At 35.7% G+C, this 19556-nt stretch overlaps 1 protein-coding gene and 1 pseudogene across 1 annotated transcript in view; one reads left to right on the top strand and one right to left on the bottom strand.

Moving 5' to 3' along the window:
- THSD7B (thrombospondin type 1 domain containing 7B) overlaps positions 1-19556 on the top strand; it is a 797596-nt gene that overhangs the window by 148946 nt on the left and 629094 nt on the right. The window lies entirely within an intron of this gene.
- Positions 1050-2018, bottom strand: LOC117025524 (S-formylglutathione hydrolase-like; annotated as a pseudogene).

Here is a 19556-nt window from a genome sequence, read left to right as displayed (position 1 = left end):
TAATGCCCTCCCTTCTTTCCCCACCTGGTTCTACTGGGACCATGCCCTTCCTACTCCCTCCTCTCCTTAATCAGTTTGTCTGGGCTGGAAATCTTGCTATGTCTAGCGTTTTGAAGGTGGCAGAAATGAGAAGGGAGGTATGTCTAACAAAGCTACATTATTTTGGGGGGAAGCATCCACTTAATTGGCCATGATATAATTTCCAGTTGATAATCGTTTCAGCCTATCAACCAGAAATTATACCTAAAAAAATGTAACAAGCTCCCTTATCTGTGTTTCCATTTTCAGCTTCTCCAGTGAGCTGGAAATACAGATGTGAGACATACATTCTGTTTGCTCTCCTTGATGGATGAACCCTTATTTGCTACGTTTAACTTTTAAAGTAGGCAACCTTGACAGTACTATATATTTTTCTAAAATAAAATTCTGTAATACCCTGTTATCCATGACTAGACTCTATTTTCATCAAGCTGGCTATAGCACGCCTTTCTATTAAAGCTTCCAAGCCAAACTTTTAACTCTCTGATTTGTCCATCACTTTCTTTTACCCCAGCTGCCTTTCCTCCGTGTATGTTCATGTAGTTTATGTGTATGTCAATACGTCATCGTTTTGTTTTGTTATGTTTTTCAAATATCTGTTTTTATTGTGATAAAAACATGCACCATGAAATTTACCATCGGAACCAGTTCGAAGTGTACAGTTCAGTGGTGTTAAATACATTCACACAGTTGTGCAGCAGATCTCCAGAACTTTTTCATCGTGCCACACTGAACCTCCGTACCCACTAAACACTTATTCCCCATTCTCCTTCCCTCCGTTCCAGGCAACCGACCACCTTTCTACTCTCTGTGTCTATGATTTTGGCTTCATTAGCTATTTTTTTTTCAGGTTTCATATATTTGTTCAAAAGGTGATTTAACTACAGAGTGAAGCATTTTTAGCATTACAAAATACAGTAATGAAATCTTTTTTTGAAATCTTTTTTTCCCTGCATCTCTGTTTATTACAATTTTTATAATCCTGAAGAGAGTCTCTTTTCTGAAGGTTTTCATGCATTCAGGTATTTTGCATGATGTCTGATGTGATCAGTAATGAAGGTTGCAATGAAGTAGTAGCTATGATCATAACCCTCTTGTAATCTAAAAACAATAGGGGTTTTCTTTTCTGTACAGGCAGCTATGAAGTCATCAGGTAGTAACTGTCCATCTGAAAGAAACTGCTCTTTTTTTCCTTGATCAATTAGTATGTCCAGTTGAGAACCTGAGTCGGACTTCACAAGATGAGTAGCATCATAAGCCTTGCATTTACTTTGATCTGGTCCCAAATATCCACTAAAGGCCTTTTTAAAAAGCCCCAACAACAGAGCACTGGATTGCAAATTGGAGCAAATGCTGAGACAGATTTGTATTTTCCAGGATTCTTTAAAGTACAAATCAGAGCTCCATGGCCTCCCATGGAGTGGCCAAAAATAGACATCCTTTGGGGGTCCACTGGAAAATTGGCATTTATGAGTTGGGGAAGCTCCTCTGTTACATAAGAGTACATTCTGTAGTTAGTTTTTCAAGGTTCTTCAGTGGCATTCACATAAAACCCAGCACGAGTCCTGAAGTCCCAGCTCTCATCTTCTCCTTTAATGTTGCAGCCATGAGGACTCCTATCTGGAGCAATGACAACAAGGCCGTGTTCTGAGGCAGCCTGATGATAACCAGATTTTGGTATAAAATTCTGTTCTGTGCAAGTTAAACCAGACAGCCAATATAGTGCAGGGCATTTTCTATTTTCTGCCTTTGGTGGTAAGTAGATAGCAAATTTCATTTTGCATTTTAGTTCACTGCTGTCATGTTCAAAAACTTTCTGCAATCCCCCAAAGCATTTGTTGCTGGAAATCTGTTTCAACGCCATTTTTTTCCTATTAGTGAAGATTAATCTCTTTAATTTGTAGAGAATTAGTTCCTGTCCAATTGCTGCTTTTTTGTCTGTACCAAAGGGTAGATATTCTTGGTGTGGCTGGGGAAGCGGAGAGCTATTTTGTATCAGTAGAATTATACACTATTTATCCTTTTGTGACTGGCTTATTTTGCTTAGTAAAATATCCACGAGGTTCATGCATGTTGTAGCATATGACAGGATTTCCTTCTATTATGAGGCTGCATAATATTCCATTGCACAGATATTCACATTTTCTTTATCCATTTATCTGTTGAGGGATGTTTGGATGACTTCCAACTCTTAGCTATTGTAAATAATGTTATGAGGAACATGGATATGCAGATATCTCTTCAAGATCCTGCTTTGAATTATTTTGGATTTATACCCAGGAATGGATTACTGGATCATATATTAATTCGATTTTTAATTTTGGAGGAACTCCCCATTCCCATTTTCCATAATGGTTGCTCCATTTTCTATTTCCACCAACAATACAGAAGCGTTCCAATTTCTCCACATTCTTGTCAACACTTGTTATTTTCTGTTCTTCCAATAGGCCATCCTAATGAGTTAACTGATATCTCATTTTAGTTTTGATTTGCATTTCTCTTATGATTAGTGATGTTGAGCACCTTTTCATATGCTTGTTGACCATTCTTCTTTTTTTGGAGAATTGTCTATTGAAGTCTTTTGTCCATTTGTTAAAAAAAGTTATTTGTTTTGTTGTTAAGCTGTACCTTATATATTATGAATATATATTATGAATATTAACCTCATATCAGGTTAATGATTTGCAAATATTATCTGCCATTCTATATGTTCATTGCCTTTCCAGTCTATTGTTTCCTTTGAAGCAAAGAAGTCTGTGCTTTTGCTGTCATATCCAAGAAATCATTACAAAATCCAGTGTCCTGAAGATTTCCCCCTATGTTTTCTTCTAGGAGTTTTATTATTTTAGTGCTTACATTTAGGTCTATAATCCATTTTAAGTTCATTTTTGTATATAGGATAAGGTAAGGGTCTGACTTCATTTTTTGCAAGTGGATATCTAATTTTCCCAACATTTTTGTTGAAGAGATTGTTCTTTCCCCATTGTGTAGTCTTGGCCTGCTAGTGGAAAATCATCTGGTTGTATATACACAAGTTTATTTCTGGTTTCTCTATTCTGTTCCAGTGGTTGATATATCTGTCATTATGGCAATGCCAATGCCTTATTTACTGCTACTTTGTAGTGGGTTTTGAAATCAGAAAGTCTGAAGCTTCCAAATTTGTTCTTTTTCATGATTGTTTTACCTATTTGCGGTCCCATGTGATTCCATATGGATTTTAGTATGGTTTTTATATTTCTGCAGAAAGTGTCACTAGAATTTTGATAGGAAGTGCATTGAATCTGTAGACTGCTTTCGGTAGCATGGACATTTTGGTAACATAACATTAAGTCTTGCAATACACAAGCATGGGATATCTTCCCATTTATTTGTACCATCTTCAATTTCTTTGAGCGATGTTTTATAGTTTTTAGTGTATAAATCTTTCACCTTCTTATTTAAAGGTATTGCTAAGTTTTTTATCCTTTTTGACACCTTACAGTAATGGGATTGTTTTCTTAATTTATTCCTTGGATTGGTTATTGTTAGTATATAGATACACAACTGAATTTATGTATTGATTTATATCCTATATCTTTGCTGAAATTATTTATTAATTGTAACAGTTTTTCTTTCTTTCCTATGCAATCCTTTGAGTTTTCATCTTACAAGATCATGTCATTAGTGAACAGAGATAATCTCACTTCTTCTTTTCCACTTTGGATGCCTTTTATTTATTTTTCTTATCTAATTTCTCTGGCTAGGGCTTCCAGTACTATGTTGAGTGGCAGTGGTGAGAATGGGCACCCTTGCCTTGTTCCTGATCTTAGAGGAAAAACTTTCAGTCTTTTGCCATTGAGTATGATGTTAGCTGTGGGCTTTTCACATATGGATTTTTATTATGTTGAGATAGTTTCCTTCTATTCCTAGTTTGTTGAGTGTTTTTATCGTGAAAGGATGTTGAAATTGTCAAATGCTTTTTCGACATCATTTGAGATGATCATGTGGTTTTTGTGCTTCATTTTGCTGATATGGTGTATATTACATTGATTCATTTTTGCATGTTGAACCATTCATGCATTCCACATGTAAATATCACTTGATCATGGTTTATAATCCTTTTAATGTGCTGTTGAATTAGGTTTGCTAGTATTTTGTTGAAGGTTTTGCATTAATACTCACCAAGGATATTAATCTGTTTTCTTATTGTGTCTTTGTCTGATTTTAGTATCAAAATAATACTGGCCTCACAGAATGAGTTTGGAAATGTTCTCTCATCTTCAATTCCTTGGAAGAATTTGTTTCTAAATATTTATTTGAATTCTCCAGGGAAGCCATCTTGTCCTGGGCTTTTCTTTTTTGGGAGTTTTTGATTTCTGCTTCAATCTTCTTACTATTTACATATTTAAAAATATTAGAGACACAATTTTCTTGATTTCTGCTCCTGCCCGAACACACAGAACATGTATTTTATCGCTTTTGTTTTTGAAGTACAGGGATATGACAATACTCCTTTAAAAGTATAAAATAATTTAGGCATGCTAGGCAGAATATTGTAAGTTTTTCTAATGCTCTCACTCTCCTTCCTTTCTGCAAATACTGTTGGATTAACTTAACCAAGAGACAAAGCCGACAATAATAACAACAACAACAACAAGAAACAAAAACAAAAAAGATTAGGTAAAATATCTCTCCACTTTTACAGTCACCTTGCTTCTGCATTTGCTTGTGTCTATATTATTCCCTCCTTTCCCCCATATCTGAGGCAGGCAGGTGGATCCCTCTTACTATTTTGGTCACATCCCTTCCCATGGAATCTCCATCATGATCAACTCTCTTTATTAACTTGCTCCAATAATTGGTCGTACTCTCTTCTTATATTGACTCTATCACTATGTTTCCCTGTTTCTTTTTCTGCTCTTTATCTTCAGCTCTTAAAAAAATCCTTTTCAACCTTCATTTACCTCTCTCTACTACTGGTATTTCAACAGTCAAATGTTGAACGGCTGTGGTAGAAAGAGCAAGTTTGAGATGTGGTACTATAATAGTGTGAATTCAAAATTTTGCTCGCATGCTCACTTGGTGATGTTGGACAAGTTACATAAATCTTTAGAGTTACTTTCTTCATTTAAAATAAGCACAACAACCATGACAATAACTCCCTGGTAAAGTTGGAATTGAAAGATTATTAAACACACATGTTGGTCTTGACCTTCCTTGATATCTCTGATGCATTTGACAACATTAGAGTATTTTCTTCTTGGAAGTTGTTTCCTCTCTTGAAAACCTTTTTCTCATTTTCTTTCCACATTTCTGGCCATTCCTGTTTTTCTTCTTGGTAAGCTCATTTCTTTCACTTGCTTTTTCCTGTCTTTATTCCTCAGGGATCTGCCGTCAGCTCTCTTCTCCGTGTGTCCACTGTACTTGAATTCTTGCACTCAGAAGCACATCTACATTTTAAATATTCATGTGGGATACAGAATATAAACATGACACACACACACACACACACACACACACACACACACACACACACACTTCCAAATTTCCTGTGAAATCCAGACATGCTTATGGCCTGCAGATCTTCCTGGATGCTGCATAGATATTTCAAACTCTGCTGGTTCAAAATGGTGCTCATAAGCACCTCTGAGAACCTCACCTGTCCTTTGCCACTTCTGTGAATCTGTGAGATCTTCTCAGCCATGAAAGTTGTATTAACAGATAATTCTTCATCCCAGCCCACCGCACTCTAAATCCCCTCACCTTGTCTTTGTCCTGTTTCTATTATTTCTTCTTGTTTTTTTTAAATGCATTGCTATCCTATTGCTCTTGTCTCCTTGTCTCCAACTTTTGAATTATTTCATAGTTATCTTTATAAAGTGCAAACCTGCTTCTAACACATCTCTGCTTAATTTTTTTTTTTTTTAGTAAATCTTCTACTAGTTTTAGGATAAAATCTGAATTTCTTTATATATACCAAAAAGATTCATTATGATTTGTTTTCTGCCTCACCTTTAAATTCTGTCTTCCATCGCATACAATTTTGAGCAATATGGAACTACTTGTCCTTTTTAATCTTTTAAGAACAGCTAAAACATTACCTGCTGTGAGCTCTTTCCTGATTACTCGCCTCACACACACAAGCATTTGGTTAGAATAGGAGAACCTCTGTTGGGCACCCAGGTATGGTAAGGTCCAGTGGAGCTGTGTTTTCATTGCTGTGGGTGGTTTGAATTTCAGGCAAATTGACTTCTGGAATACTAACAAGCAGATTTTTTTTCTATTGCCACTCCGTTGGAATATAACATCTTTTGACATTTAGATAATGTTGTGGAATCCTTATTTAATAATTGACTTTAGGGCTGGAGCCCTTGTTCAACAGATAAAGTCACCTGTATAAGTAGCAAAAGGTTTAAGTTTGTCAAGCTGCAGGCCATTTTGTTAGCCTTTCTGGGGAACAGATGTTTCCTTCTGAGAAAGGTTGACTTGAACTGGGTAAATTTTGCCTCTAGGGAATGAAGTCCACCTTGGTCCTAACAAGTAGACTATAGATAGTTAGGACTGCCTGAGGGCGGACATTGATAGGGAACAACTATCTATAGCTTAGGAGTGTAAAAATATTGACAATAACATTTTCCCCCAGTAAAACCCACAGCATTCTATGTTTGGCATTATCTTAAATAAATTTATAGTCATATGTTTACAAGATTATGTGACTATATCCCTGGTATACCTTGAAGAATATGTATTTAATAGTCTAGGTTTGAACAGACATTCTTTTTTTTCCTTTTTTTATTGGGGAATATTGGGAAATATTGGGGAACAGTGTGTTTCTCCAGGGCCCATCAGCTCCAAGTCATTGTCCTTCAATCTGGTTGTGAAGGGTGCAGCTCAGCTTCAAGTCCAGTCGCCATTTTCAATCTTAGTTGCAGTGGGTGCAGCCCACCATCCCATGTGGGAATTGAACCGGCAACCTTGTTGTTAAGAGCTCGCGCTCTAACCAACTGAGCCATCCGGCTGCCCTGAACAGGCATTCTTAATACGAAAACATAATCATTTATTTTTGTTAATGATTTATTACAGAAATTAACCATATTTTACATATAAATTTAAATCCCTGGAATTCGTAATTGAATGATATGCTTCTTATTTCAATTTTGAGATAGTCTAATATAAAAATATTTATTCAGCAAAAACCCCAAAACTTTTAAAAAATGGAAGTCGTAAAAACAAGTACATTACAGATTTAAAGGATTCCAACTCAAAATATAATACATACAAAAAGAAAAAAAAAGTTATTGCAAAAAATCATGCTTTTCTTTTTTCCCTTTATTTTCATCATAAAAAATCATGGAAATTTTTCTGTAAACATGAGTGAGCTAAAAAATATTACCAGAGTACCAGTTACTAGACAAATAGAAATGAAATTTGGAGATGAGATTTATCATCTTCTCACTTTAATTTGTACTCATGCTGTACTGTAAATGTAATAACCATCACCATGAAAAATGTAACAGATTGATAATACCATTGAGTTTTAATTAAACCACTGAAATGAAAAGGACCCAGATGGATAACTGGGAAATGTAGTTATCCTTTATGAAATATGCTGGATTGCCCGTTTGTTCTGTTTCTTATGAATTAATGCTGTGCCCAAAAATAGTGTCCCATTAGAAGATTTACTAAAAATTAACTATTTAAGTTTGTAAAACAGATGGTTGCTTAATTTATTCAATTTAATTTTAAAATACTTATCACTCTAAATCAGTACTTGTTAGCTTTCCTTATCTCTTCCCAATATGAATTCCCATTTCTGACTCTTTCTACATGAATAGATCAATAGTATTAAAGTATGTACATCTTGTTTTTCTACAGTCATTGGTCTGATCTATTTGCTTCACAGTGTAAGGTTTGTGCATCTGATTTTTGGTAGATTTTAGGTTCTGTGAATTTATAAGTTAAAAAAGAAAAAAAAATCATTGGCACTTTAAGAAGACATTGAGTTGGAAAGTTTTCATCACCCTTGAAAATAGCAATGACTGACATCAGTTGAGACCTGAAGAAATGGTGTTTTTCTTATCAGCTTGAAGTAAGGAGGAATTGGCTACTTACAATTCAGGAGTTACGGTTTTCAGACGTTTTTAGGAGGCGGTTGCTTGTGTCCACAAGTGCAGACTGCTGACCTATTTGTGAAAGAGACCACCAGGTCTCCCCTGTGGGAGAGTCTTATGCCGTGAACCAATTGTAAACATGTGCGAATGTCCATTTTCTGACTTCCTCTATGTTACCTGACCATCTGAAAATGACCTTTATCCACTGGCAGAACTGGACTTAAATGCTGAATTAGAAACATAACATTTTCATGACAGTTACAAGAAATGAGATAGATGAGTTTAATCACAGAACAGTTCTGTGTGTTTTTATCCTAGGGTTAACTATTTAGCCTGCCGAAAGATCTCTGTTTGCAGAGGGCATAAAAATCAAGCATTTGTTGCTGAGTGCCCATTATGCCCAACACTGTGAGGACACTGTCTCTAAGGAGGATATCACAGAGGAAGATATTTCTAAGATGTGTCTGTGCTCTGAGAGCACTGAGAACCAAAATGGAGAGATGGCAAAACAAATAGGAAATAATAAATTATTATATAATTGATTCCTCCTGGATGTTGTAAGAATTCAAGGAAGGACAGGTCCAGTATGCGTTGTGTATAAAAACAAGACAAAATCGAAACATTAGGTTGTAAAGGATGATTGGATTTGGAAATGCAGAAGTAGACCTGTTTAGCTAATGAGATTAGTAGAATCAGAGGCCAGGGGAGAATGACTGCAACATGACAAAGAATATTAAGTATTGGAGAAGAATGGTTCATCTTATGGAACAGTAACAGATAGGGATGGCTGGAAAAGGCAGGGCCAGACATTGAAATGTCTTTAAGGCTAAAAGGCCAAGGTTAGATCTTTTATGGTGGGACACATCATTGTTGGTTCTTGAGCCTGGAAATAATCTGAAAGGAGAGTGGTGGAAAAATTAATCTGAAAATGGTATCCTGTTAGAGAGTTACTGCAATCATCCAGGCTAATAAATTTGTTTAAGGAGTGAATAATGACTAGTGAGTTAAAAATACATATATATGTTTGCGTGTGTGTATATATATGTATATATACACACATATACATATATACACATATATACATATACATATACACATACACACATATATATACATATGTATATATCTATATATCTATCTATATATATACTTATGTATATATCTATATCTATATCTATCTATCTATCTATCTATCTATCTATCTATATATATATATATACCATATTTCCCCCCAAAATAAGACCTAGCTGGGCCATCAGCTCTAATGCATCTTTTGGAGCAAAAATTAATATAAGACCCGGTATTATTTTACTATAATGTAAGACCAGGTATAATATAATATAATAAAATGTAATATAATGTGATATAATACCGGGTCTTATATTAATTTTTGCTCCAAAAGACGCATTAGAGATGATGGCCCAGCTAGGTCTTATTTTTGGGGATACACGGTGTATACACACACACACACACACACACACACACACACACACACGATATACATAGGTATATTAATTCTAGAAAATGTGGAATCCGAGATGCCCACATGGTCTTTGTATCGGCCAGCGTCCACCGTCCAGTGTCTGTGTCTACTCAGCATGCGGGTCCAGCCGCTATTGGCTGCGAACTTTTGTCCTCAGTCCTGCTCAAGCTGGTTCACTATAGTGCTACATTCCTCAGGATAGTCATTTGTCTAGTATTGAACTCAATGTGGGCCAGTAAAAGTGCTTCCCCAGGATTTCTTCTGATTGTTCTAGTTAGGAAAAGTCCTATTTTCCCTCAGGTTATGAAGCTATTAAGATGCATGACCAGATCTGCCTGCCAGGGTTGCTAGAGCTCCATGGGACAGCAAGCCTGAGGGAGTAAAGCCAGCATGCAGAAAAATGTAGTGATATGATCCATGACTAAGGGGTTGGAAGGAACTGTGTGTGTGTGTGTGTGTGTGTGTGTGTGTGTGTGCATATGTATATGTCTGATGCATACATAGCATATATGCATATATTAGTACAGCCCTATTAGGTTAAAAGGTTTACTAGCCACATTTTGTAGATCAGGAGATCATTGCTCAGAAAACCTAGCAATGTGGTCAAGGTTAAATAGCTATTTACATGGCAGATTGAGAATTGAAGCCTAAGTTTGTCTGGTTCCAAACCATCGCCCTTTTCTCCTTATGAGGCTACATCCTGTCAAGGTGGTGGAGGGTCATGTTCAGACTAAATGCTAATTATATTAACTACACCTTCCCAGTCTTTCTTTTATGCTGCAAGGGTGTCTTAGTAAACACAGCCATTGTCGCTTTGCTCTGTGCTGTAGCAAGGTGACATTTTGTTCTCCACATCCATGTGATTCTCAGTTGTTCGAAACATGGAAAGCTTTTCCCTATAGAAGAAGCATCACAAATAGTGTTTAGTCAAACCCTAGCAAAAAAAGCAAAAAAAAAAACAACAAAAAACTATGTCATCGATATTATAATCAATAAAATACTCCATGTTAATAACAAAAAAAGTAGAATGTATTGTTGCTAAAAACAAAAACAGGAATATGAAAGTACTAGTCTTTAATGTATAACACTTATATATAGGCATATTTAGTTAAAAGATTTTAATAGATGGGGGAAACAGTTGTAGAGATTTCAAGTGACATTTTAGACATTTTTCAAATACCTCAATGTCGACAGTAATAGTTCTGATATACTTTCAATTACATTTCATGTAGATTTACTGGATGTAACATTCCTTTAAAATTACATTTAATGTAGATAGCACTGGTTCTGATATTTCTTTAAATTATATTTGTGAATTTTCTTGATATAGACATATCCCATTTATGCCTCTTTGGTATAATTTCCAAAAGTTCCATCACCAGAAAGAATACACTTATTAGTGATGATTTACCTTACCCTGAACCCTAAACCCATTAATCGATTTTGAACTCCTAGATAAAAGTGAGATATAAAGAAGGGTAAAGGAAAGAGATAGAAAATTATTTTCCTAACAAAATGTACTAAAAGTTAGAAGAGCTATGGCTATGGAAGGAAATGTATCCTTGGATATGTGAATGAATCTGAAAATTGATTTCTTGAGGTGGAATTACTTGAGTCTAGCAGGAAGATATGGAAACAGTGAAAAATAAAACATGAATTCTTAGAGTTGGGGGAGAAATCAGGTGGTAAGGAAGCAAGCGGGATCAGTGGTTCACTATTGTGGCCACCAGGGGGTGGTAATGTCCCAATGAAGCACAGAGGTCCCCACAGACAGAAGTACTGACTGGGCTGTAGATAAAGCATAAGCAGCCTTGAGAATGGTTAAAAGAAGGGAAAGGTGATATTTGTAAGTCTGATTTCTGTTAGGGAGTATCTTAATTTCAGACTTTATTCACAGGATATTTATTCAATTTACAAATTATATTTTCTTTTTTATTTCTTTCTACTTAACAGTCGACTATTTTATTATATTTTAAAATACATTCTCAAGTAGGTTACGTTCAGAAAATAAAAGATAAACTCATATCTGTTGTGATTACTCCCTAATCGTTGTCATAGAAAATTATTGATTGGTTAAGAGATTCAACTGGATTTTTAAATTATTGATAGACTTTAGTTATATGACTCTCATTCTTATAATTTCTTCTTCCTTCTCTCCCCTTCTTTCTCTCTGCTTCCTTTCCTCCCATCCTTGAGCACTATCAGAGAAATGAAGTTTCTACTCTTTTTTCATGTTCTAATCCTGAATTGCATTAATCTAATTGGTAGTGAATCTAACTGAAATTTTAAACTGATTCCTAACCTCTTCTGTTACTGACCTAAAGTCGCAAGTAAATAAGAAATAAGTATGAAACTACATGGATCTTCCAAATACATAGCTTCTTAGGTTAGACTATTAACTGAGGTTCCCAAGCTAAAAGTGTATTAATTTCCCCCTTTTTAGAGATATATCAATTCAGAAATTCAGACAGTTTGTCAGGTAGTCTTTATCTACAAGCCATGTTCACACAAGAGGCATCAGTCTAATTAAATTAGGGGCTATTGAATCCACAAATTAGCATATAAAGTAACAAAAGTCAGTATCTTATTAGTTTTAAAACCTTTTATCGAATTCCTCTTAATTTTTTTCATAAAATTTTTGTAGTAAAAATTTATTTAAGGCTTTCCAAAAATCGGTGATCAATAATTGTTTTCTAGTCACTGAAAAGTTCATTAACTTCTCTACTTATTTCATTGCTACATATTCTTATTGAACTCTCTTCTAATCACATTATTCTTGGCTGAAAACACATTAGCTATAAAAATTCATGACATGAGAAACATAACATTTTAAAGACTTTGTTTAGATATAGTAGTTAATGGATTGTGCAGAACACTGGAGCACTCTCTCATTTCCAGTAAAAATAAATTTGTATCCTCCATTGTTTTACACTTAAACATGAATAACTTCACAGCTTTATCACTGCATAAACACATTTGTTGCCAAATGAATTTGTAGACCCACAGAGTTTTTATTTGTCTGGCAAGATATGGAAATTCAACATCTTCTGTGGGTAGAGGCAGACAGCAATTGCATATGTACAGGGGGAATTCACTTTTAGTAAGATGAGATTATTGGTCAGCATTAACTTCGGAAAATAAATGTAGTGCCACAAAAAGAAATTTGGCATACCTACCGTAAGTCATTTTAGTATTTTAGCATGTAATTCACTTTTCTTCTGGGTGCATGTTAAAGTTTAATCATTTTAGCCTATCTCAAAATTTCTACCAATTCATTCTATACAAATGCTCAGTTTGTATTTAGATTTTTATTCCTAAATCACGTCACAATTTTATTTAGTGAATGGGCAGCATAATACTAACTTATAATTCATTATTTCTAGAGCACTCAGAAAACTTTTAAAATTGAGATGAATGTAAAAGATGTTTACAGTTTTCCAAGATAAAACTGCAGTAATTATGCGGAGTGGGATCGTGAAATAGGCTTATGGATCGAAAGGCTATTAGAGTTTCCTATTCAGACTTAAAAGCACCTGAAGACTTTTCAGAAATGATGTGGATCTAAAACAGCCTTCTTTTCCATGTTCTAACTACAATTAATATTTGCCCTTATGCACAACTCTAGGACTTCTCCCTTTGGAACGTTTCTTGATGCATCAGGGTATTATGGTGAGGATATAATGAGGAGAGTCTGTAGGAAGTGTTTAGCACATACTAATAACAGCATAGTTCAGCTATTTTTATTGTCATTTTTATTGTTTTATAATGTACGGGATAGAGCTAGGTGGAATATATTGCATGTATTCTAGGATTCATCAACTACTAGCTACTTTCATCCACTTGAGTATCAACAAAATGCATGGGTTTAGGGACAAATGTTTTTAACTTGATGGAAAACTCCCTTGGGCTGAAAGACAGCAATCTATTGAGATTCAGATATATATTTTGAACTCAATGTCATTTTTTTCAATCTGAGGAAATCACATGTTACTAATATCATTTACTCTTCCCAAAGCTGTGATGAATGGTAAGCAAATCTGTCATATTCTGAAGTAAATAAGAACATTGGGAAAGAGAAGGAAGGTTATACTCTATGAAGATTTCCGGGGAGAAAAGTAAAGGGACAACGATGGTCATATATTTTTTGATATATGCAGATATTTATTAGATTTTAGAATAACTATATAACAGATAATTTTGAAGACCCATTAGTGATAATGATAATCAAAGCCATCTCTGCCACCCTTTTAAAGAGCTTTACTGAGATAGGATTTACACACCATACCACTAACCCACTTAAAATATTCAATTCAGTGGTTTTTAGTATACTGACAAAGTTGCGCAGCCATATTCTAGTTTTAAAATTTTTGTCACCTCAGAAAAATCTCTGTATCTATTAGCAGTCACTCTCTGCCCTCCTCACCCCAGATATAGGCAACTACCAATTTACGTTCTATCACTTTCCTCATTTTTGAGCTTTTATCTTGTATTTCCTCTGATAGCATTTCTACTTCAGCTACTCTGGATTACTTGAGTTCTCTAGTATATGGTTTCTGCTTTGCCATCTCTCCCTTTTTGTTCCATTATCCCCTTCTCCCACCTCGCTAACCTTGTCTCTCTCCTGTTCTGCCTATGCAGACCCAAATAATCCTAGTTCAAATCTCATCTCGTCTGTGAAAACTTGGCTGATGTCTCAGGATGAATTGATTTGTGTCTTCTCTAAAATTAGATAACTCCAATTGGCAAGCATATTTTATACAGTCTTGTGTCAAACTTTTTGTTATTTTCAACTGAAATTTTATTTAATTGTTTGTCTGTTGGCATTGTTTTCCCAAATTTGTTATAGGATGCTTGACCCACATGTACCCTACAGAGTATGTAATGGGTCTTGTATAGAGTTGATAGTCAATAAATATTTGTTGATTTTTACTTCAAAGCACAAAGTAATATTAACTATCATCCCTATTGATCCATTAGCTTGACCCAGTTGCCCAAATTTGGCTGTAGGTCATCTTCACTTTCTTATAATGAAAGAGGTCTGCTACTTGGATCCTGATGGATACTTCTTGTCCAGAAAAAGCAATGGCCTCTCTTGCAATTGAAGAGATCTTGAGTTTAACTATTAAAGAATTGGTGGAGTAGACAAGTTGCTTGATTCTATGATTGAGTAAACAAAATACTTGCTATAGTTGAACCTGTGGCCTTAGTTAGGTGCATCCCATGTGGGTAGGGTTTGTAGCAAGACATACTCTGTTTTATCCAGTTTTTATACAGGTTGGATTACAACGAAGGAAAAATAGAAGAGAAGTGACAGAAATCCACAGAAGAATACGAAGGGTATGAAGGGGTGAGAAGCCCACCTCACTTTGACTTGAGCTGTGCTTGGCAATCTGCATTTTGCCTACACTGAAAGGAGTACGATGTGGGTGGGCTGTACACCACACCTGGAGAAACCATCTAGGAGAGAATGAAGTCCTGTCCTTTCCAAACAGCGGAGTGTGAGATTTTTAGAGGAGTGGGAGTGCTAAGGGAGAATGCTAAGGGAGGAGGAGAAGGAAGGGAAAGATGCAGAACCCAGAGATAAATGAAGATGATGGGCACAATGTAGTTTGAGTTTATCCTGCAAGGGGGAAAGGCTATTAGAGGTGTTTTTGTTTTTCTTTCTTTTTTCCTTCCTTCCTTCCTTCCTTCCTTCCTTCCTTCCTTCCTTCCTTCCTTCCTTCCTTCCTTCCTTCCTTCCTTTTTTTCTTTGCCTCTCTCTTTCTCTCTTTCAAACACCTTAATATTGACCCCTTCGCATTTCTTCTCAAATAAAATATTTTAAAATTTATTCTCTATAAATGTACACATACTTTCATGTGTTTGGCTTTTATTCAGGTAGTTGTGGTACTTAGGATATGAAATCAGTGTTTTTTGTGTGTTTTTTTTTCCCCCTTTAGTTTGGAATCAAATAATATAATATTCTCTGCTTTTGTTGTAGCAGAGATTAGACTTTGCATTGAAACACATTTTCCCATTTTTGTACTAGGGTGCATCTCTGGGAAGATTGTTATTTGAGGCTATAGTGTGGACAGAGCTTTTGAAAGGAAAAATACCATGAGGACCTAAATGGATGAGGCCCCCATTGTGTCCATGCCTGTAATAGAGTAATTTGATGAATAAACCAATCTGACTTCATGTAGTGTAACAGAGGTGACTGCCAAAGTAGAATATTAATTCTCATGCAGACTTTCATCACTAAGGAATTAATGAGGGGAAAAGGAAAATAATACAACCCATACTGCTACAGAAATCAAGACACATCCATGTGACTTGACAATGATAATGGAAGGGATTTTACATAACTGCTTTGCTATTCTTTGAGTCCCTATTGGCCACCAGCTCACCTGGACATGCAAAACAAGATCCCTTGGTATCTTTTCTAAGTATCTTCTTTTCAAGCAGATAGCAATAAAAACAAATGTTCCATCCCTTTCATTGGCTGCATCGTTGGTCTGGTTACCTGAGCCTGCATTTCTGAAGCTCACTCCCCTCATTTATCTCCCAAGGGTAGTAATCACCAGGTTATGTTGAGAATTTCTTCAAATGACCTTTGCATTCTTATTGCTGCCACCCCAGCAGCAGCCCCCACATTGTTTCCCACTCTCCTGATATAACCTTTTCCAGTCAGTTCTGCAGTGGGAGAGGTTGGATTAATGTTCTGCAGAGACAGATACTAATATGTTATTATGTTATTGGGATTTTAAATTTTCCCACCCATTACCTGTAATAAACAGTCCCATTCACTTTCACCTGGTCTACTGGCCTTGATAATGCCCTGTGATTTTCTAATGTAATTCCTGCCATGTTGGATCTTCCTTTTACCCTGAAGGTGGTGTACCCTTTCCCAATCAGCAGCTATTCCCTGAGCCACAGCTCCTCTCTGTCTCCTCCATGGAGCCTTCCTTTCTTTCTGACCAATGGGTGTGACCTTTTCCTTTTCTGAACTATCATATGCATGTTGTCTCTCTATTATAACTCTTATTATTGTGTTGTATATGCATCTCGCTATCTCACTTCTGAACAGTTCCCTCCATTTTGTTTCACAGACACAAATTGTACCAGGGACTCTGTTCAGTCATCTTGTGAATGGGTGTCATCTATTACAAGGGATTCCTCAGCTGGGGGATTTAGATTATTTTGCACCCCACCACAAACCCCACTGCTGCCATCTGGTTCTAAAGTACCCAATGGTGACCCAAAGTTTTTGTTTTTGTATAGAAAGAACAGCATGTATTAATGTGTCTAACTATTATCCTAGCCAAGAACTCCTTCCTTTTTTATAATAAATGGGATCTGCGAAACTAACCCTCAAATAGTTTATTTGTGATATAATTTTAATATGCAGCTAAGAGAAAGTCTTTCTTCCACTAGGAAAAGTATTTAAAGGTTTGCCATTTCCCACTTATTGTTCACAGCATTGAAAGGCAAAACTGGAGAGGTAAAAGATGGCACAGACATGATGGGTGGCTAGAAATATTTGGTTAATTTGGATATTTGAAGAATTATTGAGATTATTTTTTCTCATAGTATGTAATCTGTGATATATTAAATATGCCTTTCACTTTTTAAAATATCCCGTAAGCACCCAGGGAAGGAATCACATTTCAAATTATTTTCTAAATTTGTTGGAATGCTTTCATAAACAGTGCTATTTTTTTTTGAGATAAAATTGGAATATAACATTATATTAGTTTCAATTGTGCAACAATAGTTAGATATTTCTATACAATACAAATTGATCGCCACAAAAGTCTTTAGTTCCCATCTGTCATCATACAATTGACCCCCTTTTCTCATTTCACCCACACCCCAAACGCCTCCCCCTCTGGTAACCACCAATCTGTTCTTTGTATTTATGACTTTTGTTTTGTTTATTCATCTGTTTTGTTTTTCAGACTCCCATACAAGTGAAAGACTAGCGTATTTTCTTTTTCTGTTTGACTTATTTCACTTAATGAAATACTCTCAAGTTTTATCCATGTTTCTCAAACTGCAACATTTGCTTTTTAATGGCTGAGTACTATTTCCACATTTTCTTTATCCATTCATCCATTGCTGGACACCTACGTTGTGTCCACATCTTGGCTATTGTAAAAATGCTGCCTTTTATAAAAAAGAAAAATACATCAAATGCCAGTCAGTGGTTGAGTTTCCATTTAAGTTTCTTTGTTATGGATATGATTCCTGGAAGGAGAGAGAACTTAAATCTAATGATTTGTGGTAATAGCCCACCTTCATCAGAGATAATCCAATTTACAGGTTATCTTGGTTTATCGCTCTCATTTCTGTTTGTCTTGCCTTCTCATGGTCATTTCCCTGAGAAGAAGCTCTCCCACTCGATGAGGGAATAAAAGAGGGGAAATACCACTTTGGTCATTAATTCTAAGATGCATATAGATATGCATCAGACTGAACTATAAGACCGAACGATTAATTTTTATAGATCATATGGGAATTCTACAAATCACTTTTTACATGATTTTGGCTCTGCATTTGATAATTGAAACGTTTTTCTGTGCTATTGTTTTCTGTCTTAGAAACTCAACACCTCAATTTAGATCATTCACAAATATGTCTCTCCCTGTCATGTTCTAACTTGCCGAGCAGGTATTTACTGGTCATCTGCAGGCACGTCACAGTGCTGTGTCCAAAATGGGTTCTGTGACCTCTGCCCCACTCCTGACAGTCCTGCCTGTCTCTGTGAATGGCGACAGCACCAGCTCTCTGAGTTGACGTGAATTTCTCCCTCTTGTAAACTAAATCTTCTCAGTTAATGAGTTCTACTCCTTCTAACTCCATACGAGGTTTTTGTTTTGTTTTGAATGACTCAACCTAGCATAGTGTGGGTCATAAAATAGAAACAGAGGAAACATTTGTGATCTGAATACATGAAGAAGCCCATTGTACTTCCCAAGGTGTCGTAGTTCAAATGTACAAATACCTGATACTATAGGACTGGAGTATGAATTGAGTATAATATGAATGGGTAGAGAAGAATAAGGAGCAAATCCTGTAATGTGTTATAGAAACACAGGCAAGTCACATCCTGTGTGAATTTAACTTGCACTGCTTTAACCATACAATCTTAGTGACAAGAATTTATAGAATTTGGGGCAAAATGGGCAAAGAGGATCAAAAGGCACACACTTCCAGTTATAAAATAAGTAAGTCATGGGGACGTAATGTACAGCATGATGTCTATTGAGAATTCATCTCCCTGTGGATGAAGGATGCCCTTGAGAATTGGCCTTTAGGACATAGGTCATTAAGTAACTTAAGGTACAGAGACCCTGCAAAATTTTCTCTTTCCGCCCCACTCCTCATTTCCTTATTATTGTGCATGCACATACACACATGCATGCACACTCAATTTAAGTAGTTTTTTGATTAATGTACTCTGGAAATGTATTTAGGTAAAAATTTAAGAATAATTCTAATATACATCTTTCTTGTTTTCTTTTTTCTTTGGTGAAGAAATACTGTTAGAATTCATTGTATATATAAACTCCATTCCTGGCCATTATGTCTGAAAAGAAAACACAGCTAATGTCTAGCTTGTTCTATACTGAATAAACTAGACAGGAAATGTAGCATGAATCTGAAAGGAGACAATAGTTATTAAATTTTCTTATTCCAAATTCCTCTCTGTTTTCTGTCCTTCATCTTTTCCTGATCTGCTAGAGCTACAGAAGGGTATTTTATTAAGGAGGATAGTTTGATAGTTTTGATGGGTTTTTGAATTCAAATATTTCAGATAGAGTAGTCACCAACATTATCATTGCTCCTTGGTGGTCAGAAAAATGAACTGTCAAATTTTCAATGTGAATCATAAATCAGCTTTTCTCTGCCATTACAGTGTGGGTTTTTAAAAAATATATATCCAATGCATTTTAAATAAAGAG

Source organism: Rhinolophus ferrumequinum, chromosome 8, assembly GCF_004115265.2.
Source record: "Rhinolophus ferrumequinum isolate MPI-CBG mRhiFer1 chromosome 8, mRhiFer1_v1.p, whole genome shotgun sequence".
NCBI lineage: Eukaryota > Metazoa > Chordata > Mammalia > Chiroptera > Rhinolophidae > Rhinolophus > Rhinolophus ferrumequinum.
This window is presented reverse-complemented; position numbering and strand designations above follow the sequence as displayed.